The following is a 10,546-nucleotide window of genomic DNA, read 5'->3' as shown; positions in this document are numbered from 1 at the left end:
AAAAGCAACGATGAACAGTCAAATTAATCTTGAAGCAAATAATAACAATACATTATACCAAAAGATGGACTTGATCGTTAATATTAATTTCATATATATATATATATATATATATATATATATATATATATATAAAATAAGTTAAAGTGAGATAGATCTTTTACAGTTAGGAAAGGGACCAAGAGATGGGGTGAAATGTAAGAAAGCAGATGTAGGTTTAAAGTGCAGTCGGGAAGACCTGTGCATATGTACCAAATCTCCTCAAGGAATGATAACATTATGTCCCTCAAATGTAGATAAATATAAAATGAAAAATGAACAAAAATGAGTGAGGTTTCCTTTAAATGCTGGAAGAAAAATATTATTTTACCTTTTTACACAGAAAAACAAATATGAGTTTTAAGTCAGGAGTTCAGAATCTATTGCATATCTATGAGAGAAAAAACAAGGAAGAAACAACAACAAAAAAATGAAAACACATTGCCTACTACCTCATTCACACTGTCCATCTTTGCTAGTGCACTAGTCCGAAATCAAAAAGACCTTCTTTGATTTTACTGTCTGCTTTCCTTGTAATGTTGCTTAAGATGGGACTTCTTGCATTCAAAAATGAGAGATAAATATGTGAAAAAGAAAGAGAAATTTCATAAAATTTACAGATAATGTTTTCTTACCATTTTGCCTTCTCTTCTTTGACTGCTTATCAGTGATTTTAATAATTTTTAATTTTATTGACTTTTAAATTCTTCTATGTCGTTACTATTTTCTTATGTAAAGTAAGCCATAGTTCACTTCTTTGATCTTTGCTGTCACTAAAATATACTTAATACTTTTGTGCTCTATAAAGTATTTTCTCTATTTCCTTTAGAAATAATCAGTATAGTTGCATGAATTGATGTTTCTGGTTGAAAGCAATTACCAAAGGTTTAATTATGTAGAAAATACTACTGAATGAGCTTCCACTATAGGATGAGTCCAGGAAAGAGAAAAGTATAGACAACTGCAAAAAATAGAGGACAAGACGATATCTATTCAGTGGCCTAGGCAGGTTTTATGTATAAGAAAGGATGGGAGTGCAGTACCTGCACCAGTGTAGATTGTACAGAGAATCAAACAGTTCAAATCACATGGAAGCCTGGGAACTGTGTAAGTAGATTTGATTTTGAGGAAGACAATGCCATGATGGGAAAACATAAAAGCAGAGAAAATCACAAAAACAAAAAAAAAAATTGTAATGAAGGGCCTCCTCATATTAAGGAAACTAAAATGGTTTTGGTGTATTTTACCCCGCATTTTTATGTTGCATCCTAATGTGAAAATCCTTGGATTAATGGGCAATGATGAAGCAGACTTAGGATTTCGCCAGGATCAGATGAGGTAACAAAGATGAGGTCCCCATAATGACATTAGAAGAGGAAGAGAGAAAGGAGCTGGCTGTGTCTTGCCTTCCATGTAACACCCTCCACAGTGACAAAATGAAATAATTAAGTCCTCACCTGATGTCAAACAAATGCCGATACCATGTGTAGGACATATCAACTCCAGAACTTTAAGAAATACATTTGTATCCATTAACAAACTTTTCATTCTACTATTTAGTAATAAAAAGAAAACAAAATGGAGTAAGAGGAGATGAGACAGATGTTGTGAGAGAAAAATATAAGCATGAGAACTCATTGAGAGTTTCCAGGACCGGGTTCTCACACATCCATAGACTTCATCCTTTCTGGAGACGTTTTTTATGGATGTTGTGTTACCTAAAATGAGAATGAAAGAGCTTTAACATGCAGAGCCCATGAGAACTCAGTGTGATGTTACTCAAGAGTGAATTTGTTTTCCTTAGGGGCAAGAAAATACAAACTAGGACTTTTGAACTCTGCTCTAAATGACTCCTATGAGCCAGACCACAGATGTTTACAGATGTTCACAGCTCTGAAAAAAGTAGGAAGGTATTTGCAGAGATTCCCAGATCATTCTATGTGAAGCTGTTGCTGAGGAGCACAATCAGTCTTTACAGTTTTAAACATGAGAACACAGTAAGCGTTTTTATAATAACACGGAGAAGAATGAAAATGTAGTGAGAACATAAATGTGTAGCCATTCCCACAGAGCCCAGGACATCTAAGGAACTCCCTCAGCAGATGATCACTGGAAGCATGGGAAAATCCTCTGTTCTTTGCCTGAATCAAACTAGCTGGCCGCGCTCACAAATGTGCAGAAGACTCTGAGACCCTCTGTAGATGACAGTAACTGCATCTTCTGGGGCACGGGCTGTAAAGCTGTAGTCCGAGTTCTGCTCTAAGAACTGAATCATAGTGGAAATGACAAGACACAGAGTACTATGCAACTGATTTACAAAACTAGACCTGGAACAAAAAACTCATCTCTGCAATGTGAGAACTAAAGTATAAATAATCCTGTGAAATTTATTTTATGTTGCTTTACAAAAACGTGTTCCTAAAGAAACACAAACCCACTGAAGAAACCACACATTTCATTTCTTTGATTTGGTTCATTTCTCCCCACAGATACACAGAGTAGCAGGCGACCTAGAGCTGTGACTCTGACATCTCACTGACTCTCAACTCCTTGATGTTTAATGGACAGAAATCTTTCAGTTACAACTGTATATATTTTAAGTTACTATGTTGGTGCAATTTGAAGTAGAGGAATAGAAATCTGCTAATACAAATTTCTTGAGTAGTGAAACAAGGTCTTAAACTTGGTAACTATAAAAATGGGCCTCCCTCAACTAGCTGGGGTCAGCACAGTAGAAACAACAGCAGATGAGCTCCAGATCTCATTTCTCTAACCTGGACTCTGAGGACCATCCACAGAGGGCTGGGAGCTGCCTTCTAAGAAGCTTTAAACACCTGACAGGCTTGCACATTGAATGAGCACACAAATTATCTCTGGGAGAATCTGGTTTCGTTTGACTCAGAGGCAATTAAAGTTTGTAAAATGTTTCCTAGCATAGCTTAAGCATTTTTATTGGGGTCAGTGTATGGCCTCTTCCACTGGATCCTATTGACCTTAATTGTGTGAGACTATGTTTGGAAAAGTGCATCAGCAGTTGCTTTACTATAAGCATATAATTAGTGTCATAAAACTTTGAACCTTTAAATATAAATTTCACTCCACTTTTTTAAAAAAAAGTCATTTTGTCTTGTCATTACTGCCCAATAGGGAAAATGCTATTTTTCCTCTATTTGTTTTTTATTTTAGTTAAAAGGAAAAAGAGAAAAAAAAGCAGTGTAAGTGTACAAGTAATACAGAACTACAAAAAAAAAAAAAAAGAAAAGAAACAGTATGAAATCACCAGTTAATAGGTTACACATTATCATCTTAGAGATAGTTGCTCAAGTCACAGTATCAAAGCATACAAAGTGGACATTCAAACAGTGAGAATGCAAACAGTTGTGTTCAATGATCCAGCCAAAAATATTAATACGGTCATCTCTTTAACACTCCTAAACGCACTATTTTTATAAAGGTATAAAATACAATGATTTTTTAAGACAGAAAAAAAATTGACCCAGAGAAGAAAATTGGATTGTGAAACCTATAAACACCATGAGGAGACACAGTAGATGAAAGAGATAAGCATGGAATGTAGATGAAGTCTATGAACCCGTGCTAATCAGTGAACTGGCTGCAGTGTTAAAAAGATGACTCTGTTCCCCTTCTCAGTCCTAAAGCCAAAGATGCTTAAATGACTACCCCTCAGAAGAGGCGCAGGTATCAGGCCCTGTTGCTCAGTGGGAACACTCAATCCTGATGATTCTGCTAGTTCAAATTTTTCTTTTTATTGAAACCTTGAAGCAAGAAATTCCATGTTCTGCTGTAGCAGGATACAGTTTAAAAAAAAAAATCAGGAGGAGCTGTTTAACTAAAGTTAGATTGACTTTGGACAATGTAATCGATGGAGTGATTTTAAACTAATAACATTGATTAGAAGCTAAGAGTAGAAGGAATGAACAAAAGTAAGATCTAGAAAGTTGTTTTATTACACTCACTCCTGATCAAATCATTATATATTATCACAGAATTTTAAAAAATTATTATTTTCCAGTAACACTGATCTGTTCTGGAAGATACAAAAAAATAGAAAGATTCATCATGGCTGTGTTTAGGAAGAACAATTCTGGAGTTTCTCAAGGATAATCATCTAAAAGAGACAGATTTCATTGTCCTAAACTATTATATTATTTTAAAATATATACATTATTATTATATAATTAACAAAACATTTCAGGATCTCTACAGGAAGTCCCTACCAGCTCTAATCACAAGGGAAGTCTTAGTGATATTGAATTGGCACCAACAGGATAGATTTCAGTATTCCTTTCAACCAGCTTCCAGCTCAGCATGTTTGTTAGGCAGAGGTTCAGATGCTCATGCAATGGCTTCACTATCAGCCTTGCTGAGGCTGAGGATATTCTGCCTGCTGCTCTCCCCCAAGTTAATTTGAATTCCCTACAGGGTCACAATCATATCACCAAACCCCAGTCAGCAGGTTGTGAGGTTGTTCATTAGCAGTTTCTTCCCTTCCTATAGCACTTGCACTAAAGACATTAACATGGGTGAATGAGGGTAGAACTTGTGTAATACTCAAGGGGAGCTCAGCATTCTCAATGTGTGTCTATGACACAGTGATTATAAATGCTGAAATTCACACTTAATGCTAATTCTGCTACAGCATCCTAGTGAGGCTCATCTAAACACTGCTCTTAGGAACCCGAGTGTCTCCTTATGTTCTGTGTGTTAAAGACTTGGATGCAGGTTGAGGGCTAAAGGAGACTTTAAACTTGGGATTTAGTTGGAGGTTGATCAGACAGGAAGGCTGGGTGCTGGAGGGAAGTTGTGTGATTCTCACTCCTTCATCTTTATTTCTGTCCATGTGTTGATTTGCTGTGCTACATGAGCCACAGGTATGGAGTCACCCTGCAGTAAACTGGAACCCCCAGATCTGTGAATCACAATAAACCCACACACTTTATGAATTTACTCACTCCAGTATTTTTTACCAATTACTGTCATACTTGTCAAGAAAAACATTTTCATAGGGGATACGTAATTTAAAGAAATATTTTTAGTCACTCAAAGAGACAGAAAATGGACAGAAAAGCTTACATACAATAAAGACCACACACACACACAAAAAAAAAAAAAAAAAAAAAAAAAAAAAACCCTGTGGTCCCAGATCCCAAAGCTCTGTCTTACATGAGTCCAATTGCACAGCTAGAGACCATGACAATGTCTCATGGAAACCTGTTTCATGAACCTGTTCATAGAATACCCAAATGTAAGCATTAGAAGGCAGAATACCTTTGCCAGTGTGATGGAAGCTCTGTGGCAGGGGGATGAGGGTTCTCCACTGAAGCCAGGGAATGACATTCAAAATCCAGGACCAGGGTTCCCTGTAAAAATTTCTACAGTCATCCTCACAGATACTGAGGTCCTGAGGTCCTCTGATGATCAGCAAGTCAAGTTCATGTCAGGAAAGAAGCTCATCAAGGTCCTACAGGAAAAGCTACGGCAACAAGAGAACCAAGAATATTCTGGAAACCATAAATATCACACTTTCCTCATTGTTTCCTTTTATCTTTGGCAACAAACTTTAGGTGCACCATCCACACCTGTCGATGTTGCTCCTGGCCGGCAGGAAGGACACACGACAAAGCCTGGCAGTGGACAACCTTTTCTTTTATTTTTCTTCTCCGTACAGCCTTCCCTGGGATCGCTCCCAGCCGAAGCCTCCTTTGGTCCGCTCCCCGCGGCTCCTTCTGGGCTTCTACTTCCGGGCTTCCTCTCCCCCCCCAGGGGTGGCACCAGTATATATACGGATACAGTGTCCAATCATGTTAAAGTAAGCAAGGCAAGCTGATTGGCTAACATCATCAGTTGCCAGGCAGACTATATTGTTGAGCGGGTTGCTTACGCGGTAAGCAGGAAACTAACGTGCTCGATGGGAGGGGTAATCTACCTCAGGCTTTACTCTTTACTACAGGCCTCACGTCCGCCAAGTGAGGCGACCGGGCTCGGGGCTGCGGCTCCCAACATCTCCCCCTTTTTTATTTTTTTTATAAATGTGCGCATCGTAGCCCTTCCTGGACTGGGTGCAGAGGCTTATGCCCTATGCGTAGGCCCACCGTAGGTCCTTGGCTTAGACCCTGGTCGGCCGTCCCATGGTCTGCCAAGGCCCTGAGGCCCTCGTCCTTTTTCTAGGGCCAGGCACAAACTGGACGGAACCTGGATGCACACAAGCTTGCACTCATTTCCTCTCCGTAAAGAAATCCCCTCGGAGAGAAATTTAGACCTGGGCAGCATCTAACAGTCCAGCGGCTTACGTGCAGGATGGGGTAGGGCCTGGCTTAGGTTGAGTCGCACCGGGGGAGTACGCTCTTACCCGTCATTGACTCTCCTACCCAGCTATGTCATAATTTTTTAGAGGAGGAGTGTGGGAAGCTCACCGTCCCTAGACTCGGTCGTAGGCTAGGCGAGCGAGCCATGCATATGCCTGAGGATCTTCTTGTCCATTTCGGGCTACCGCTATTTCTATTCATCTTGTTGGTTGGTCTGTGATGGATCTCCGGTAGGGCAGGTCTGATCTTCAGTCGAGGGCTTTGTCGCCCGTGTCAGTCTCTCCAGTACCCACAGTGGTTCTCGTCCCGATTCCTGTGGGAAAACACAAACCGCGCCTCGGTTCCAGCTGACCACTGGATCCGGGCCCATCCATTGTCCTGTCAGGACATCTTTCCACTTCACCCACCCTTTATGGTTGGGGGAAGGGTTGCAGTGCTCCACGGCTGGGGAGCAATTATCATTATTTAAATTTAAAAAATTGTGTGTGAATAGTGCCATGGATAATCGTGCCTTTGGGGCCAGGCCTTGGCCTACTCCCCCTTTTTGTTTTTGTAAAATTTCTTTGAGGCTTCTATGAGCCCTCTCAATGATTCCTTGACCTTGGAGATTGTATGGGATACCATGTTTTAATTGAACCTCCATCATTTTGCAGAACTCATTGAAGGCTTTGCCTATATAGGCTGGTCCATTATCAGTTTTTAATATTTTTGGTTTGCCCCATGCGGCCCAAGCCGCCAGGCAATGATTGATCACATTAGACACTTTTTCACCTGTTTCTGCTGTTGCGAATATGACGTGAGAACAGGTGTCTGTGGAAACATGAACATATTTAAGAGTCCCAAACTCCTGTATATGTGTGATGTCCATCTGCCAAACATCACCAGGGATCAAACCTCGAGGGTTTACTCCCATCGGTATGGCAGGTTTGTATGTGGCACAGGAGTCACATAGTCGCACGATATCTCGTGCATCTGCTCTGGAAACATGGAAATGGTTTGCTAGTGTCCTGGCATTGACATGAAACTTATCATGGAAGGCACGGGCTCGCTCGATTGGTGTTAGTAAGGTAAAAATCCATAACGGGCGAGTGGCAGTATCAGCAGCCGCATTCCCCTGTGCCATGGGCCCCGGCAGGGATGTATGTGCTCTTATGTGGGTGGTGAAGACCTTATGGTGTCTGTTCTGAAGCAATGTCTGGATAGACAGGAACAGCCCAGCCACTGTGGAAGTGGATCTAATTAAACCGGCAGTCTCAAGCACTTGCATAGCATTGACCACATACCTAGAATCGGAGACAATATTAATGGCTTCTGAGAACCGTTTAAGAATCATTTTAACGATCTGTAGTTCCACCACCTGAGGCTGATCAGGTTCAAATTGTATGGTAACCGGGGGCTTGCCTAGGATCACATAGGCGCCTATCCCCGTCTTGGAGCCATCTGTGTATATTGTAGTTGCTGGGACTAATGGCTCAGAGGCAGTAACCTTTGGAAAAATTATAGGGTGCTGAGTGACAAATGACAAGATAGGGTCTTTAGGGTATTGATTGTTTATATCCCCATGGAAAACACATCTCAGAATGGCCCATGTATCTATGCAGGCAGCCAGGGTCTTGATCTGGCTGGCGGCATAGGGTACTCGGATGGCTTGTGGTCCTGAGCCAAAATGTTGGACAGCTCTATCATGCGCCTCAAGGGCCAATGAAGCGACTGCCTCCGGGTAATGCTCTATGACTTTTGCAGGTGAGACCTTAGGGTGTATCCACAGTAATGGTCCTTTCTGCCAAATCACCGCTGTGGGCTGTAGACTAGTCTGTAGCAAACAGACATCAAAGGGTCGCCCTGGTTTAATTCTGTGTAAGGTAGCCCCACCTAAGGCTTTTTTCACTCTCTGTAAGGCAGCTCTTGCCTCAGGAGTGAGCCTCCTGTGGGAGGCTATATCTGGGTCTCCCTTCAGAAGGTCGAACAGGGGTTTGAGAAATATGGCCTAATCCAATTAATGTCTCCCAATAGCTTTTGCATGTCATTTAGGGTCCTAACGCCATCCGTCCTAATGGTGACCTTCTGTGGAGAGACTAGCATAGGGGAGATTTTTGCGCCTAAGTAGGTCACCATTTCTCCTCCCTGAATCTTGTCGGGGGCAACATGCAGATTAGCTTGTCTCAGGGCCTCGACCAACTGGCCGAGCATATTATTTAGCATGTCTGGGTCCCTGCCGCTGAGCAAAAGGTCGTCCATGTAATGCACACATCTTATCTTGGGAAAGGATTTCCGTAGGGGGGCCAGTAGGGAATCAAGGTAAATCTGACACATAGTGGGACTGTTGGCCATACCTTGGGGCAGCGTTATCCACTCGTATCTGAGATCAGGGCTTTCTTGGTTAATGGTGGGTAAAGTAAAGGCGAACCTATGAGTGTCCTCTGGATGCAGGGGGATTGAGAAGAAACAGTCTCTAAGATCTATAACATAAACTGGCCAGGACTGAGGGATGGCTGAGAGAGCTGGCAGCCCCCTCTGGACCGCCCCCAGGGACTGCATCTGCGCGTTGACCGCCCTTAGATCATGGAGCAGCCTCTATTTGCCAGACTTTTTCTTAATTATAAAAATGGGGGTGTTCCATGGGGAGGTTGACGGCTTAATGTTTCCTAATCTAAGTTGTGTACTGACTATTTCTGACAAGGCTAATAGCTTCTCCTTAGGCAGGGGCCACTGAGGTACCCAAACCGGATCATTTGACCTCCAGGTGATTTTGATCGAAGTGGGTAGGAGAGCTTCTTCAGCGGCCCCTAAGAAAATCCCAGCCCTTGCCTACCTTTTTTGTTCTCTACTGGTATTGGGGATGTCCGACCCTGTAGGGCATTGCCCAAGCCTTTGCCGGGGGTATATCCCTGGTTCCTGAGTATATCCTTAGCCTGGGGGGAGCAGTTTGACGTAAGCGTGACATCCATCTGAGTGAGGATGTCCCTTCCCCATAGAGACACTGGCAACTGCAACACAAATGGTTGGAAATGGCCCTGATGACCCTCCTCATCACACCAGAGCAGGGTTGAAGCACTAACCTGAGGAGCTGACACCATCCCCAGGCCCTGCAGCGTGTTATCTGCAGTGTTGGTGGGCCAGTTGGAAGGCCAAACCTTTTTGGAGATAATGGAACGGTCAGCTCCTGTATCTAGGAGCCCTGTTATATTCTTGCCATTGACCTTAAGTGAGAGCATGGGCCTTTTATCAAGTGTCATATGGAGTCCCTCGAAGACTTCCCCTGAGGAACCGAAACCTTGACTTTCTCTAATTTTCTGCTTTGAGGGGAATCTCTTGTGGAGACTGGGGAGCAGCAAGAGCTGCGCTATCTTGTCTCCTTTATTGATTACCATAGTACCCACAAGAGATTGAACCATAATTTTAATGTGTCCTGTGTAGTCTGAGTCTATGACCCCCAGGACTACTATGAGACCCCGAAGGGCCGTGGAGGATCTCCCGATCACCAGACCCACGGAATTTTCGGGTAACGGTCCCTTAAAGGTGGTTTCAACCACTCGAACACCCATATCAGGCACTAATATAAGTCTGGAGGCGACACTGAGGTCCACACCTGCTGACCCAGGGGTGGCCCTTGTTGAAGGCTGCCATCCTGAGCTGTCCTGTCTCTGGGGCGGGGGCCCGCCTGTGAAGGGGGCCCCCTCTGGCCGTTTTTTGGCCCTCTAGCATCTCGTCCACAAATACGGTTGCCCTGAGCATCAAAGACCGACCTACACTCCTCAGCTTTGTGTGATCCCCTCTTGCATCACCCACAAACATATGGTTCTTCATTCCTAGGGCGAGGCCTAGCATCTGCATTGTTTGGGCAATGACGTTTAATGTGTCCTGGCTCCCCGCAGGCAAAACACCCTTTAGCCTTACATTCCCCTTCTAACCCACGAGGTCCCCTCTGCTGTACAGCCGCGGCCAGGAGAGCAGCCACTCCCGAGTTGGAGAGCGGCCCCCCTATCTCTCTACATATCCTAATCCAGGTGTTGAGGTCCTTGTTCTTATGAGGAGCTATCGCTGCCTTGCACTCCTTTGTACATTGCTCAAAAATCAGCTGCCTTACCAGTGGTCGAGCCACTCCCGGATCAGAAAATATCTTATTGGCAGCATCTTGCATTCGGGCCACAAAGTCAACAAATGGCTCTGTGGTACCCTGA

Source organism: Cavia porcellus, unplaced genomic scaffold (assembly GCF_034190915.1).
Source record: "Cavia porcellus strain 051 isolate PalLab524CR breed Dunkin Hartley unplaced genomic scaffold, mCavPor4.1 scaffold_18, whole genome shotgun sequence".
Lineage (NCBI taxonomy): Eukaryota > Metazoa > Chordata > Mammalia > Rodentia > Caviidae > Cavia > Cavia porcellus.
This window is presented reverse-complemented; position numbering follows the sequence as displayed.